This window comes from Mytilus californianus, unplaced genomic scaffold (assembly GCF_021869535.1).
Source record: "Mytilus californianus isolate M0D057914Y unplaced genomic scaffold, xbMytCali1.0.p SCAF_12, whole genome shotgun sequence".
In the NCBI taxonomy this organism is placed as follows: domain Eukaryota; kingdom Metazoa; phylum Mollusca; class Bivalvia; order Mytilida; family Mytilidae; genus Mytilus; species Mytilus californianus.
The window spans coordinates 53,334,260-53,351,777 of NW_026262604.1; the positions used below are offsets into that span (position 1 = coordinate 53,334,260).

A 17,518-nucleotide genomic window follows, 5' to 3' on the forward strand; every position below is an offset into this window, starting at 1 on the left:
CTGGTACTTGGACATAAGCTAGAGCATTAAACTGGTATTAGAACATGAGCTAGAACATTACACTGGTACTTGGACATATGCTAGAGCATTAAACTAGTATTTGAACATGAGCTAGAACATTACACTGGTACTTGTACATAAGCTAGAGCATTAACTTGTTCCTGTACATAAGCTAGAGCATTAAACTGCTACTTGTACATTAGCTAAAGCATTAAATTGGTGCTCGTACATTAGCTAAAGCATTAAACTGGTAAAAGTACATAAGCTAGAGCATTAAACTGGTAAAAGTACATTAGCTAAAGCATTAAATTTGTGCTCTACATTAGATAGAGCATTGAACTACTTGACTAATGATTCAACAATATGGTCACCTCACATGACCTTGTGGTATCTATAACATAATAACAGCATTCAAATCAGAATTGATTGTGCATCAATGTATCACTTAATTGTTCATGTTTGTCATTCTTAATTTAAGTGTGAAATTTATCCTCATTACCGTTTGAAAAAACTTCTTTAAGCCTTGATTTGCTCCTTTTATATGTCTAAATGTTTATTTGTTAGTGTTCGTTGGTCAGTTGCAAATTATTTTCTATTCATTTAGATCTCATGATGTTCCATTAGATAAAAGTTGTCTTGGAACATATGGTCTTCCATCGGTCAGAATATTTGGGTTGGTAGGGTATTCAACGGTGTGGTTTTCAGTTTGGTCATCATAAATATTTTCCTGTCTAGCTCGACATGTTTGTTAATATGGACAAACATGTACTTTTAAAATACCTACTTCTATTTTCAGGCTGTATCTTTCAAATAGATGATATTTAAGAGAAAAATTAGATTACTGCTGCTTCTTTTAATTTATCAAATTATGTGGGATTACGTAACAATTTTTTTTCTGAAGTGTGAGGTAGCAAATACTTAATTTTCTTCCCCAATAAAGCAAACATTAACATCTTAATGTCGTAAACAATGACCACAAATAGCTATGAACAAATAATAATTGAAATTAAGTCCAATCGAGTTTAAAGCAGATCTGAGTATCACTGTGCTTAATCAAATTTCTCAATTTTTTCGAGTCCATTTTGACTTGAAAATTATATACAAACCTTTAATTTGTGTAAAGGTTGATCAAACAAAATTTAAAATCTTTCCTTTAATAAACCAAAATTGTAATATCTTAACTTAACATGAGCGGAATAAATTTTCAGGCTGATATTGGAAAAATTTTATAAAGGACAGATTAATTTCATGATAGCATGAAAGGTTAAATTAGAAACTAAATCAAATTTCTGTTCCTCCATAGACCTCCTTGAGGTGGGTGTTTAACAAGCCATTAAAACAAGATTAACATTTCAAAAACAGTTGATGACCTTCAGGTGGGGTTCTAAAACAGTGGTGACCTTAAGGTGGGGTTCTCAAACAGTTGGTGACCTTCAGGTGTGATTCTAAAACAGTTGTGACCTTCAGGTGGGGTTCTAAAACAGTTGGTGACAATGAGGTGGGGTTCTAAAACAGTTGTGACCTTCAGGTGGGGTTCTAAAACAGTTGGTGAAATTCAGTTGGGGTTCTAAAACACTGGTTACCTTTAGGTGGGGTTCTAAAACAGTTGATGACCTTCAGTTGTGATTCTAAAGCAGTGGGTGACCTTTATGTGGAGTTCTAAAACAGTTGTTGACCTTTAGGTGGGGTTCTAAAACAGTTGGTTACCTTCAGGTGGGGTTCTAAAACAGTTGGTGACCTTCCAGGTGCGGTTCTAAAACAGTTGTGACCTTCAGGTGGGGTATATATTTTAACTGTTCACTTATAATTTTTTGTCAGTTGATGGTTAGGAAAAGTTATTTAAGGAATGACTGTAATATTTTTTCTGTCTATGAAGAAATAACATCAAAACTGTGGTGCACACTGAATAAACCGCGTAGTGGGTTATTTTAAAGTGTGCACCACATTTTTTATGTTATTTCGAATAGACAGAAAAAATATTACAGTCATTTCTTATAATTTAATTCTAAATTCCATTTTAAACCGGAGTAAACCATGAAAAAATGTTGATGACGTCACGGTCACATGACAAAATTATGTCTATGAGCTGATAAACAAAACAACGTCAGCCAATCAGAAGACGCGTTACATCCAAAATTAAATTATTTATAGTTATCCTGTATTTTGGAAACTCGTTGCCAAAAAAAAAAAGTAAATTACTGATAAAATGATGGTTGCCTAATGTCCAGTAGCAAATATTTCATGCATACCCAGGACAATAATATGTTCATATGATATTTGAAAATGTACACTGATTTGATGAATGGTCACTTTTTTTGAGTTTTTGAAAGCCTAACTTTAACACATTTTGATTTGGCATTGCACAAGATCATGTCGTTGTTGTGCTGTTCTTGATTTGAATATTCATGAAATATTTGCCACTGAATTCTAAACATCTATCTGAGCAGTTCAAAGATATTGTTGTATGAGATTTATCTGAGATTCAATCATTGCTTCTATAGGTGTCAGAACACCAATTCAAAATCCTTATCTAATTCAACCAAATTTTGCAATTTTCACAGCATTCTAAATATTTTACCTTAAGATTAACTTCATAGAAACCAGGTATATCCTGAATTGTACATGTATAACCTTTCTTCAGGCCAATTTTCAACCAATGTTTAAAGTCTTGTAGCGAAATACTTCCATTTGGAAGTCAAGAACTACTAACCAGAGGCTCTCAAGAGCCTGTGTCGCTCACCTGTATTTACTGATGCTTTGGAAATCATGTAAAATAAGGTTTAAATCATAATTAATAGTATTAGATATGAGATATTATAATGATATCTAAGATAATAACAAAAAACTGCAAAATTTCTGTAAAATTACTAGCTCAGGGGCAGAAACCCAACAATGGGTTGTCGGATTCGTCTGAAAATTTCATGGCAGATAAATCTAAATCTGATGAACATTTTTGCCACCTGTCAGATTTACTCTAAATGCTTTAGTTTCAGAGATATAAACCAAAAACTGCATTTTACCCCTATGTTCTATTTTTAACCATGTCGGCCATGATGGTTGGAAGGCGGGGTCATTGGACAAATTTTTCAAACTAGATACCCTAATAATGATTATGGCCAAGTATGGTTAAATTTGTCTCAGTAGTTTCAGAGAAGAAGATTTTTGTAAAAGATTACAAAAATTTACGAAAAATTGTTAAAAATTGACTATAAAGGGCAATAACTCCTAAAGGGGTTGACTGACAATTTTGGTCATAACAATTTATTTGTAGATCTTACTTTGCTGAACATTATTGCTGTTTACAGTTTATCTCTATCTATAATAATATTCAAGATAATAACCAAAATTTCCTTAAAATTACCATTTCAGGGGCAGCAACCCAACAACGGGTTGTCTGATTCATCTGAAAATTTCAGAGCATATAGATCTTGACCTGATAAACAATTTTACCCCATGTCAGATTTGCTCTAAATGCTTTGGTTTCAGAGATATAAGCCAAAATCTACATTTTACCCCATTGTTCTATTTTTAGCCATGGCAGCCATCTTGGTTGGTTGGCCAGGTCACCGGACACATTTTTTAAACTAGATACCCCAATGATGATTGTGCCCAAGTTTGGTTAAATTTGGCCCAGTAGTTTCAGAGGAAAATTTTTTTGTAAAAGTTAACGGACGACGGATGCCAAGTGATGAGAAAAGCTCACTTGGCCCTGTGGGGCAGGTGAGCTAAAAATAACTCCTGGTTTTCTGGAAATCTTAATAAGTATACTATGGAGTGCATTAATCCTGAATTTTTAATGCAAACTCATGGACAAGTAAATTTTGGCTCAAAATGGTCTACAAATATTTCTCTTTCATCAAAAGTTTCATTTCTACAAATTTGTTTGTTATAGTTTAAGTAAAATATAATGACATCAAAAGCACTATTTTTTGTCAGGGAAGGGCTACTTTTACATATGTTCTAAATTGAAGTGGGTGAATTGGTGGTCTGACCTATATATCAGAAGGTAACATTATCATAGTTTCAAAAACTGTGAGATACTTGCCACTGGACATAAGCAACCAACAATGAATCAGTAACTGTGACCATTCCTTATTATTAAGGAGCCGTTTGGTCATACAGCTCATAATTGTGTTTTAATTGGTCTTATACATTTTTTGGTTTTCAGATGTTTCGGTTTGAGCTTTACTGGTGAAGATTTGAGGGTTGAGTGCTATAACACAGGTTGATAAACATATATATGTCAGTTTTATAGCAAATATATTTTGTGCCAATATTATATTCATGTGAATTCTGATTGGACCTTTCAAATAAATTTTATCATTTTCCTGCTTGTTGATTAAATTACGTTTTCATATAAAATAAAACATTTTTCGTGATACTTTAAGCAAGTTAAGAATCACTTGATATTACACTTTAATATACAAGAGATATGTATATATTCTTATCAATGTATTTCCTGTTCATTGGCCAATATAATACTGCATTATCATATTTATTTTCATTTATAGCATTTCAATCTTTAAAATCTAGATTTTATTACAGAAGATATTGTCAAAAGAATAAAAATACTTCTTCATAAAATGAACAACACCTCTATATATTGTTAAGATTACAAATTTAGCTGCTAAAATGTTTTAATTTTATGTATAATCATCAAAATTCAAATCATAAAGTTAAAATTTTCATTTAATGTTCAACTTTTAAATGAAAATTGTTGTGTGCATATTAACACACGCAAGATACAGGTTCGTGATAATCTAATATTGTTGGTAGAAAAATCTTCAAAGATCTGATATTGATACAGAAACCTAACAAATAAAAGGAGACCTGAGTAACTGACGACAATGAGAAAGCAACCACACAACACAAACAATATTATTTGAATCTGGAATAATTTTGAATTCTGTAAAATTCCGTAAAATTGATAAGAAATCTATGATGAAAACTAACTCAATTTTTAGCCATGCATGCATGCGCATGGCTATAAGGGGAGTTAGTTAGTTCATACTGAAATACCAGTGAAAGTAAAATTAACCATAGCCATGCGCACATGGCTAACCCTCTTTAGTTTGGATTAAGTTTTCAAGGTACATTTCTTACCAATTTCCAGAATTCAAAATTATTCCAGATTCAAATAATTCCTTGTTTTAACAAAAAAGAAACAATCAAATGCATGTACAGTCCGAGATTTCTGGAATTTAATATTATCTGAATCAGATAATCTTCAGACAAAAAGTTTTCAAAGTCAATAAAATGCTCCGCAGGGCGCAGCTTGATACGACCGCAGAGGTCGAACCCTGAACAGTTGGGGCAAGTATGGACACAACATTCAAGCTTGATACAGCTCTGAATTTGGATTGTGATTAAATATTTGACACAGCATAGGTTTCTGACACAGAATGAATGTGGTCTAAGAACTTAAAAATTTTAAATTGGACATTCACCTATTATGGTCCAATATCCAAAATCTAAATACATGGTTAGATTCAGCATATCAAAGAACCCCAAGAATTCAATTTTTGATGAAATCAAACAAAGTTTAATTTTGGACCCTTTTGATCTCAATGTGGACAAAAATGATAACAGGGCCCAAAAATCAAAAATCTAAATACATGGTTAGATTCAGCATATCAAAGAACCCCATATATTCAATTTTTGTTGAAAGCAAACAAAGTTTAATTTTGGACCCCGATTTGGACCAACTTGAAAACTGGGCCCATAATCAAAAATCTAAATACATGTTTAGATTCAGCATATCAAAGAACCCTAAAAATTCAATTTTTGTTAAAATCAAACTAAGTTTAATTTTGGACCCTTTGGACCTTTATGTAGACCAATTTGAAAACGGAACCAAAAATTAAGAATCTAAATACACGGTTAGATTCGGCATATCAAAGAACCCCAATAATTCAATTTTTGATGAAATCAAACAAAGTTAAATTTTGGACCCTTTGGACTTCAATGTGGACCAATTTTAAAACGGGGCCCAAAATCCAAAAACTTAATACACGGTTAGATTCAGCATATTACAGAACCCCATATATTCAATTTTTGTTGAAATCAAACAAAGTTTAATTTTGGACCCCGATTTGGACCAACTTGAAAACTGGGCCCATAATCAAAAATCTAAATACATGGTAAGATTCAGCATATCAAAGAACCCCATATATTCAATTTTTGTTGAAATCAAACAAAGTTTAATTTTGGACCCCGATTTGGACCAACTTGAAAACTGGGCCCATAATCAAAAATCTAAATACATGGTTAGATTCAGCATATCAAAGAACCCCATATATTCAATTTTTGTTGAAATCAAACAAAGTTTAATTTTGGACCCTTTGGACCTTTATGTAGACCAATTTGAAAACAGAACCAAAAATTAAGAATCTAAATACACGGTTAGATTCGGCATATCAAAGAACCCTAATAATTCAATTTTTGATGAAATCAAACAAAGTTAAATTTTGGACCCTTTGGACCTCAATGTGGACCAATTTAAAAACGGGGCCCAAAATCCAAAAACTTAATACACGGTTAGATTCAGCATATTAAAGAACCCCAAGAATTCAAGAATAAATCCCCATTGAAATTGATCAAGAAATAAGCAATTTATATGAAGTATCTTCTTTTGCACAATACTGTGCAATTGATTATTTCTTGCTATTGCGCAATACTGTACAATTGACAATTTCTTGCTATTGCGCAATATTGTGCTATTGGATATTTCTTGCTATTGCGCAATATTGTGCTATTGGATATTTCTTGCTATTGCGCAATACTGTGCAATTGAAGATTTCTTGCTATTGAGCAATACTGTGCAATTGAAGATTTCTTGCTATTGCGCAATACTGTGCAATTGAAGATTTCTTGCTATTGTGCAATACTGTGCAATTGAAAATTTCTTGCTATTGCACAATACTTATTATATAATAATTGACACATCCTGTTTGGTGTGTATCTCCTACCATATCATTATTATTTGCTTTTAAATATAAATCAGAAATAACCAACTTAAAATGGAAAATTTTAAAAGAAAAAAAAAAATCCCCCCCCCCCCAAATTTTTTGAACCCCCTTATGAATCATCACCCCCAAACTCAATCTCAGCCTTCCCTTTGTGGTATGGTACCTTGCAGTACAATTTCAGAGAGATCCATACACTTGAACACAAGTTATTGTCTGGAAACTAGAAAAATGCTTATTTTTGGCCCCTTTTTGGCCCCCAATTCCTAAACGTTTCGGGCAATTACCCCCAAACTCAATTCCAGCTTTCCCTTTGTGATATGGAACCTTGTAGTACAATTTCAGAAATATCCAAACACTTACACACAAGTTATTGTCATGAAACTAGAAAAATGCTTGTTTTTTGCCCCTTTTTTGGCCCCTAATTCCTAACATTTTGAGGCAATTACCCCCAAAATCAATTACAGCCTTCCCTTTGTGATATGGAACCTTGTGGTACAATGTCAGAGAGATCCATACACTTACACACAAGTTATTGTCTGGAAGTTACAAAAATGCTTATTGTTGGCCCCTTTTTGGCCCCTAATTCCTTAACTGTTGGTACCATAACCCCCAAAATCAATCCCAACCTTCCTTTCATGGTATTGAACCTTATGGTAAAATTTCATGGAGATCCATTCACTTAAACTAAAGTTAGAGTGCGAAAACCAATGTGTCTTCGGACGACGCCAGACGACGACGCCAACGTCATACTAATATACGACCAAAAATTTTTCAATTTTTGCGGTCGTAAAAAAATATAAAAAGTCTGAGAGCATGGAAACCAAAAGCAGCCAAAACAATCCAAGGTCAACTTTCCATGAAGGAATTGTAACCTTCAATTTGTCCATTCACATAATTTATGAGAATATGTTATATATAAATAAAAAATAAGGAGATATGGTATGATTGCCAGTGAGACAAATTTCCACTAAAGTTCAAATGAAGTGGATGCAAGTAATTAGAGGCAACCATACAGCCTTCAACAATGAGAAAAACCCATACCATAAAGTCGGCTATAAAAGGCACCGACATGAAAAATGTGAAACAATTCAATTGAGAAAACTAACAGCCTAATTTATATCAAAACAATTCATGAAGAACAAATATGATAGATATGAACCAACAAAAACCACTGAACTACACTGAATTTGGATTGTGATTAAATATTTGACATAGCATAGGTTTCTGACACAGAATGAATGTGGTCTAAGAACTTAACAATTTGAAACTGGACATTTACCTATTATGGCCCAATATCCAAAATCTAAATACATGGTTCGATTCAGTATATCAAATAACCCCAAGTATTCAATTTTTGATAAAATCAAACAACGTGTAATTTTGAACGCTTTGGACCTCGATGTGGACCAATTAAATAACGGGGACCAAAATCCAAAATCTAAATACAGTTACATTCAGCATATCAAAGAGTTACTAACCCCAAGAATTCAATTTTTGTTGAAATCAAACAAAGTTTCATTTTGGACCCTTTGGACCTCAATGTGGACCAATTTAAAAACAGGGCCCAAAATCCAAAATCTTAAAACGCGATTTGATTCAGCATATAAAAGAACCCCAAGAATTCAAGACTTCGAATTAAATCCCATTGAAATTGGTCAAGAAATAAGCAATTTATACAAGGTATTAGAAAAGTATTGTTTTTGGCTCCTTTTTCCTAAATGGTTAGGGCCATAGCTCCCAAAATCAACCCAACCTTCCTTTTTTTATATGAAACCTTGTGGTACAATTTCATACAGATCCATAGACTTATATTCAAGTTATTGTCCGGAAACCAGAAAATCCTAGTTTTTTCGGGTACACACTAATTCCTAAACAGCTTGGGCCATAACCCCCAAAATCAATCCCAACCTTCCTTTTGTGGTATGGAACCATGTGGTACAATTCTTATAGAGATCCATACACTTATACACAAGTTATTGCCCTGAAACAAGAAAATTACTTGTTTTTGGCCCCTAATTCCTAAACACTTAGGACAATAACCCCCAAAGTCAATCCCATCCTTCCTTTCGTGGTATGGAACCTTATGGTACAACTTCATAGAGATCTATTCAATTATACTCAAGTTATTGTCTGGAAACTGTTGAATATCTTATAACGACAACGATGACGCCGTAACTTTATACGACTGCAAAAATTTTACCATTGTATAAAAATCAGTTGAAAAGGGCTTAACTCATCAGATCAGAACAAAACATAAAAACATCTAATAAAAACACAGACTGCACTCTCAGCTATATCTCAAATTTAACAAAATTTTATTTTTGATAAAACAATTATAAGCCTACAAGAATTATAAGACATAATTATAAAACTGCTGATACACAAGGCTTACAGATTACAGGTTTTGATTAACAAATGAACTACTTTCTTTAATTTTCCACTTTGGAGTATTAAATTCACCCCTTCTCCCATTTATGTAAGCCTGACACCTTACCTTACAAAGAATGATTTTTTGGGGTTTATTTTCTAATGACACACATTTCAAGTATTCCCTTCTTAAAGTACCTTAGTATTACATCCCCTTTTTGTCCCCTTTTTAAGCCTGGAGACCTTACCTTCTTATTTTTTGTCTTGTTTCTACCAACAATCTATGAAACAAGTCAATGAAATAATAAATAAAATTGTGTTAATCTTTTATCTTAATACGCTAGCTATTACATAGCATTACAGGAATTTCAATTATCCAATCTTAACAGACAACTTGTTATCATTATCCGGAGTGTGTCATTAACACAAGCAATAAATTTCCGGTTTCTGTTTGTTAAAGGGCTACCAGTGCTATAACAGATAACACACACTGATCAAACAATACAAGGTATATGCCCTGTGGCATTTTATATTTACTCATGCAGAACATCTCTTCATATTATATAGTAAAGCCCTCAATGACCCAGTGCACCTTTAATAGGTGAAAAGGCGAGTTAATAAAGAAGATCTTCAATGTAGCAGAAAATAGTCTTATAATTGCCCCATATTACACCTGAGTGTTTATTGATCGACAGAGCTTAGGATATATAAGCCTGGATTTCATATTTAAATCTTACCAGATGATTTTTACACACAATATGTATGATTCAAATCATAACAATGAGCTAAAACTTTGGATTTTAGATATTGAAAATAATCAAGATACAGAGAATAATTTCCATGATATGATTTTTTTTTCCAAATCTATCTCTTGAATAACTAATTTAAAAAAAAGTTACATAACAATAAGCTAAACTTTGGACTTTGAAAATAATCAGATACAGAGAATAAATTACTTATTTGATTTTTTTAAAATCTTGAAGAACCAGTTTAAAAATATCCATTTGTTTTGATTTTTAAAAAAGAAGTGTTAAAAATAACCCAACTTATTCTGGAACAACATTTTTTGCTGGTTAAATCATGCCCTCTCATCGAATAAAAAAAAAAAAAAAAAAAAATTCTTTATTCATGCCAGCACATAACTGGGGTTAATATTAAAGATATAGAAAACATCATTATACTTAAGTAATTCCCCAATTAAACAGTCACAACGACAAGCTGTTAATTTATAAACAAAAATTAAACAAGTTCAGGAAAGTGTGAATTGAGGATTTTTTAAAAGGCATAACCCATCTACTTGGCCAAGACAAGTTAAAAACCCTGATGAGTTTTCAATACCTACTTTTATCAAACTTTAAAAAATGTCTTTCTTTTTAACTTTTCTGATTTGAGCGTCACTGATGAGTCTTTTGTAGATGAAACGCATGTCTGGCTTACAAAATTTTAATCCTGGTATCAATGAAGAGTTTATTTCATCAGAGCCTTGCTTTTAGCTATATCATAGTCAATATAAACATTACACAAGCCAGGAATTTCTATTTGACTCTAATGTTTAATAGAGTTCTATTTGACTTCAATAGAAGACAGAAATTTATAGCAGGGAGAGAAACATATTGACTGTTTGATCTTTATTTAATATTACCCTCTTTCTATTATTAAAGAACATTTCGTCAATGATTATTTTATATCAACATAGTTTTCCTTACTAATTATAAGTAATGTTATTAAAAACATATTTACATGAATATTTTCTATTTATTGGTTTTCTATTTCTTCTTTTCTAAATCATTTATGAAAAGATAATTATTTTTTTAAGAAACTCAGCCTAATACAAATATCAATTCATGTTATAGTGAGGAATTCCATGCATAATCAATTTCAATCCATTTACTATGTTGATAGTAAAATTTTCTGGTTAAATCTATGTTTTATATATAATCAGGGTTAAATGGTCATAACATCAAGAAATAAAACCAAGTACTGATAAGTCATCCAAATTTATCTACATTTTTTATACCCTTGCACTTAGATATTGCCATAAATAATTCCTCCGATATTATTTTACATTTGTTGTATGGCTTACTTATAAATATAGATTACATTAGATTCCTTTCATAATTTGTCCATACACCAGCTAATAAATAACAATAAATAAATGACCATACCTTTAAACATGTAAACTTCCTATATCATTTCTGTAAATAAATAAACAAACTGATATACAAGTTGGTAGGTTACTTTTAAATTTAAGGCCACACCAATTTAATTTTTAGTTCTTCTGATTTAAAAAACACAAAATAGGTGATATCAAACACACTATGATATCAAATCTATACCCAAGAACATTTAATGAAACAATTTGCTATGAAAGCAAAATGGTGCCAGTTATATTTAAAAAAAAAAATCTTTTCAATAATGAAGGATATTTAAAAATCAATGAACCTTTGTGATGATGCTGACATACCCCACACCCCCCACATTGTCTCTAGGCGAACAAAATCTCACCAGATTTCTAAGTTCAAAGATTCATAACTCCTACAAAAGTCAACTAATAAAAATTTCTTTTTGATAGGCACATCTACATAGTATGTCCTTATCATCTACAAAGCTTCATGACATTCTTTAGTGTGGTTTCAGACAAGTTGCGATGACAAAATGTTGCAGTAGTATATTTAGGCCAAAATTCTAAGTTCAATAAGGCATTATAAACTCCTGGAAAAAAATTTTGATGATAATTTCTTGTTGATATGGACATCTACTAGTATATATGTTCTCATCAGGGAGCTACCATTTGATTTTAATATTTTCACTCTATTCGGTCCTGCCTTTTTTTTATTAGTTTATCCTGACTTTTTTACATAAATTGTCATCCTGCCTTTTTTTTTTTGCAAAGTTGCTCATCCTGCCTTTTTTTTATTCAAAACTCCTGTCCTGCCTTTTTTTCAAATTTCATCCTGCCCAACTTTGTTCCATTGGGTATAATAGGGAGATGTGATATGATTGCCATTGAGACAACTATCCACCAAAGTTCAAATGAAGTGGATATAAGCAATTGTAGAATACTTGTCCTTGACGGACTAAGAAATGCTGCCTAAATGTTTTTTAGTAGAAATTATTATATCCAACATTAAACATGTTAAAGCTGACACAAGTTGTCATAGAAAAACATTTACTTCATCGTATTTAATTTCATCATTTTTGATAATGAACATTACTTTGATATAAATATTATATTGTGGTAGTTATTGTACAAAATCATAAAATCAACTTTATTGTCGAGCGACAGGACAAAAACATTCTGTCAAAACTCACACTTTGAAAATCTGTTTAAACCAAACCATGTAAATGCAACCAAGTTTAAAGTAGAAACCTTTGTAAAGTAGAATCCTGTGTAAACCAAACCCTGTGAAGAGTGGAAACCTGTGTAAACCAAACCCTGTGAAGAGTGAAAACCTGTGTAAACCAAACCCTGTGAAGAGTGAAAACCTATATATGTAAACCAAACCCTGTGAAAAGTGGAAACCTGTGTAAATCAGACCCTGTGTAAACCAAACCATGTGAAAAGTGGAAACCTGTGTAAACCAAACCATGTGAAAAGTGGAAACCTGTGTAAACCAAACCCTGTGAAAAGTGGAAACCTGTGTAAATCAAACTCTGTGAAAAATGGAAACCTGTGTAATCTAAACCCTGTGAAAAGTGGAAACCTGTGTAAACTAAACCCTGTGAAAATTGGAAACCTGTGGAAAGTAGATACCTGTGTAAAGTAGAATTCTGTGTAAACCAAACCCTGTAAAAAGTGGAAACCTGTGTAAACTGATCCCTGTGAAAAGTAGAAACCTGCGTAAACCAAACCCTGTGAAAAGTGGAATCCTGTGTAAACCAAACCCTGTGAAAAGTAGAAACCTGTGTAAACCAAACCCTGTAAAAAGTGGAATCCTGTGTAAACTAAACCCTGTGAAAAGTGGAAACCTGTGTAAAACTGATCCCTGTGAAAAGTGAAAACCTGTGTAAACCAATTAAACCCTGTGAAAAGTGGAAACCTGTGTAAACTAAACCCTGTGAAGAGTGAAAACCTATGTAAACCAAACCATGTGAAAAGTGGAAACCTGTGTAAACCAAACCATGTGAAAAGTGGAAACCTGTGTAAACCAAACCATGTGAAAAGTGTAAACCTGTGTAAACCAAACCATGTGAAAAGTGGAAACCTGTGTAAAGCAAACCCTGTGAAAAGTGGAAACCTGTGTAAACTAAACCCTGTGAAAAGTGGAAATCTGTGGAAAGTAGATACCTGTGTAAAGTAGAATCCTGTGTAAACCAAACCCTGTGAAAAGTGGAATCCTGTGTAAACCAAACCCTGTGAAAAGTGGAATCCTGTGTAAACCAAACCCTGTGAAAAGTGGAAACCGGTTTAAAACTGATCCCTGTGAAAAGTGAAAACCTGTGTAAACCAAACCCTGTGAAAAGTGGAAACATGTGTAAACTGCTCCCTTTGTAAACCAAACCATGTGTAAAGAAGAAAACTGGTGTAAACCAAACCCAGTTTAAGGTAGAAAATTGTGAAAACTCAACCCAGTGTAAAGCAGGAACCTGTGTAAACTGAATCTTGCACCAAGAAAACATATGCAACTATTCCAGTCATAATTACATTCGATAACTCTGCATGTTACTGGTTTAATTAAGATTATGTAAAATTTACTAGTTACCCGATGAATGGTTTAAAGAAAATTGAAAAGTATAGTTATTTCACCTTGGTTAATATCCATTCGAGGTCTTCTTTTATAAATATAAAATAATATCGTAATGAATTTCATTGAGAATCTGACAACACTAATCAACATAGGTATTGTCAAAACATACATCTACATAGGTATTGTCGATACTTACATCGTGATTAGGTGCCATGTTTGTTTTCTTTGATTACGTTGATGTTATGACTTAATATCTCCTTAGTTTAGCTATGTCCTTGGCTATCATTATAGTGACAATAACGTGTCATATTTAATTGCAATATAAACAGTGAAATTAAATTGAATTATTTGCATGGACAAAATAAGTGTCGAACATCGTCTACGTTTGAAAATTATTTGGTCGCAATTTTTTAAAATTTTTATAAAAAAACAACAGCATGTATCAGCTTTATCAAAAGGAACCAATGTTTGATTCTATGCTGGTTTAAGGTAAGACAATGACTGAAAACGCGAGCATCCAACAGTTATTTGATTTTCATTGTAACAATCTTACAAAATATATTTTTACCAAGTCGGCCCACGCTGTCAATGTGGTCGCCATCTTGAAAAATAATACCCGATTTTCTGAAAATAGCTAATTTTCAAATCAATTTGGAAGGGACGTAATAAAAAATTAAACTATTGCATGTACGATATTTCAAATATTTATTTATATAGTAATAAGCACATATTTCCACAATTTTTCCATCTGTTTTGTATAAATCACAATTTTAGGTTTAACACGACAGAAAATCCAATATTTATCGGAGTTGGATGATTTAACAGTGTGAATTATCGAGGCAACAAGACAAATTTTCAAAAGCATTTGGAAGGGAGAAGACCAAAATTTAAACTTTTCCAAAAGGCATAAATATATTTCTAAATATATGAGGAATTACTATATATTTCCACACTTTTTTTATCATGAACTTAAAGTAATTTATTTTATCGATTCCTGAAAGCCCCTGTGCATTTCTATACATTTTACTTGGGCATGATACGGGTGATGTGTGACGTCGCCAATGTCACGTGATGACTGCTATAGTTGGATATGAAAAACCTGTGTAAACCAAACCCTGTATACTGTTTGATTGATCAAAAAAGCTATTATCATTTTTTGTTTTCTTATTTGTAAAATCTCACATGAAATAAGATTAATGCACGGATCTTTGTAAAACAGAAAAATAAATCTTAGTCTTTGATATATTCCACTTACCAGACAGTATTTTGGTTAGAAAACTGAAACTTTAAGAGCAGCAGCACTAAATAATAAACAAGTATGTCCAGAAATAGTAACATATATATGTCAGATATTTGACATTTCAAAAACCATATACATTCACAGCTATTACAGTTCATTTTTTTCTTCTTCCTATGACGTTAAATATATTCAAAGTGACAAAATAATTACCAGTATAATTAACCCACGTCATAAATTAAAAAAAAATAGGTTATTTTGACATAACATGTACTTAAGTTTTAAGTTAATGTGACCACAACTTCTAATTCATGGTAAACAACTATAAAACAAAACTTTGAATTCATACCAAATCTGGCTGCTAAGGCCATCTATGCCTGCATGAGGTCTAAAAAAAAAACTTACTGCTTTAAATAATTCAACTTTGATAAAATAAGAAATATACTGAGGAAGGGAAGTACTTTTAAACCCGGTTAACAATTTTCGTGGTTTGATGAAAAAATGTTTGTGGATTTGTAAAATTGTGGATGTCAGTTTCCTGAAAACAAAATTGAGTAAATATTTTGTGAGACATCCATCAGAATTGCATGGATATAATGTGTTTCATAATGACTGCAGTGTAATATGACCTTTTGTTCTGAAGGTCATTGCCAACTAGTGTTACTTTTCTCCTACTTGCATGCTTTTTTCTTTTTATCGCCAACATGCATTCATCAGATTTTTAATAAAAGTTTGTGTTTTAATTTAGCGGAAATGAGATGATTAATTTATGCTTACATTTTAATCTGTGTGATCATCTTTTATATAGTATTTCTATAAATTTTAGTAATTATGAGAAAACACCCTAATGAGTTTGGGCTGTAAATTAAATGTAATATGATGATAATTACCTTCTAAAAATTGCCTATCATATTAACCAAATATTTATAAAAAAAATGTATTAAAAGCATGTTCTATTTTACCAAATATTTAAATAAGCATATACATATATTTTATTAAAAATTCATATTTTTAGCAGATTAATTCTGTTCAATAAACTTTAGAACTTTGTAATACATTTTTCTGCTCTATTTTATTTATTGTCTCTCTTGGATTAAAATGTAAAATAACAAATAAATTTTTGCGCACATGTTATCACTAGTAATTAGCAATAGGTATCTGAAGATATAATGTTTAAAGGTCAACAAATGTGTTAAGTGCGCAGAAACATGTCATCTAAATATGGTAAAATCTTAAGTTGCTACTTTAAATTGTAGTATTGATTTTTACGAAGTAAAATATTCAACTCAGTTTAAAATATATTTTATTTGAGTCGATCAGTAGAAAAATGAGGAAAAATCAAACACTTCAAAAATCAAAATAGTTGATCACATATCTGCACCATACCTTGCAGTCATAAAATTTCCAAGCACAATTATCGTCTCCGACTCAGATATTAACCAATCAAATTACTGATTTTGGTGTTTCCGGCACAAATTTCATACTCCAAATACTGAGTAAAGTTTATGACTGAGTGCCCAGGAGTAAGACTTTCAACGAACAAAAGAGTTTCTTCATGAAATATAAAAGTTTAGAAATCATTCAGTTAAGGTTTTGATAGGTTTCATGGGTATAATCCTGTCTACAGTTTGTAAACTAAAAGAAAATAATGCAGGTACTTATATTCAATGCATCCTTTAAGTATTACACCAGTATTTTTCCATATCTTGACTTGGACAGTAGTTTTTATATTTCTTTGGACACATAAAATTCATGGATAGAGTCATCCATGAAAACCATGAAAAATGGTAACCAAGGAATAAAAGTACTTTCACAGAAGAAAATTAAATATTTAATAGAAGTAACAACTTTTTTTCTGAAAATTCTTTGAGATTGCTGCCTTAAAAATATTTGCCAAAAATTAAGTCTGATCATAATAAACGTCAGAAAACTGGTTATCTTCATCATCTCTAAACATTCATATGCTGGCTCTTGTAAGAAAATATAAACATTGTGGAGTATCTGTGATGTAGGTCTGTGTAACAAATGATTTATTCAAAGCTGTGTATAACAGCTACATTTAACATGCAAGTGCATGTCTTCTTATATAAGTCAAGAGAGATTCCAGAAGGCATCCTGTAAAACATGGTATAGTATGTAGGAGCCTGATGTGCAGTGGTTGTCGTTTGTTGATGTGGTTCATAAGTGTTTCTTGTTTCTCGTTTTTTATAGATAAGACCATTGGTTTTCCTGTTTGAATGGTTTTACATTAGTCATTT

General features: G+C 31.9%; 1 protein-coding gene across 3 annotated transcripts in view; it reads right to left on the reverse strand.

Moving 5' to 3' along the window:
* LOC127722004 (hydroxysteroid 11-beta-dehydrogenase 1-like protein) overlaps positions 1-17,518 on the reverse strand; it is an 81,415-nt gene that overhangs the window by 56,444 nt on the left and 7,453 nt on the right. For 2 of the 3 annotated variants that reach the window (XM_052228864.1, XM_052228862.1), the window contains exon 1: positions 11,501-11,548. The exons of the other annotated variant lie outside the window; for it this stretch is intronic. The gene's annotated coding sequence lies outside the window, so the exon portion shown is untranslated. Of the gene's footprint in view, positions 1-11,500; positions 11,549-17,518 lie in introns of those variants that run through there. 3 annotated transcript variants of the gene reach the window in all.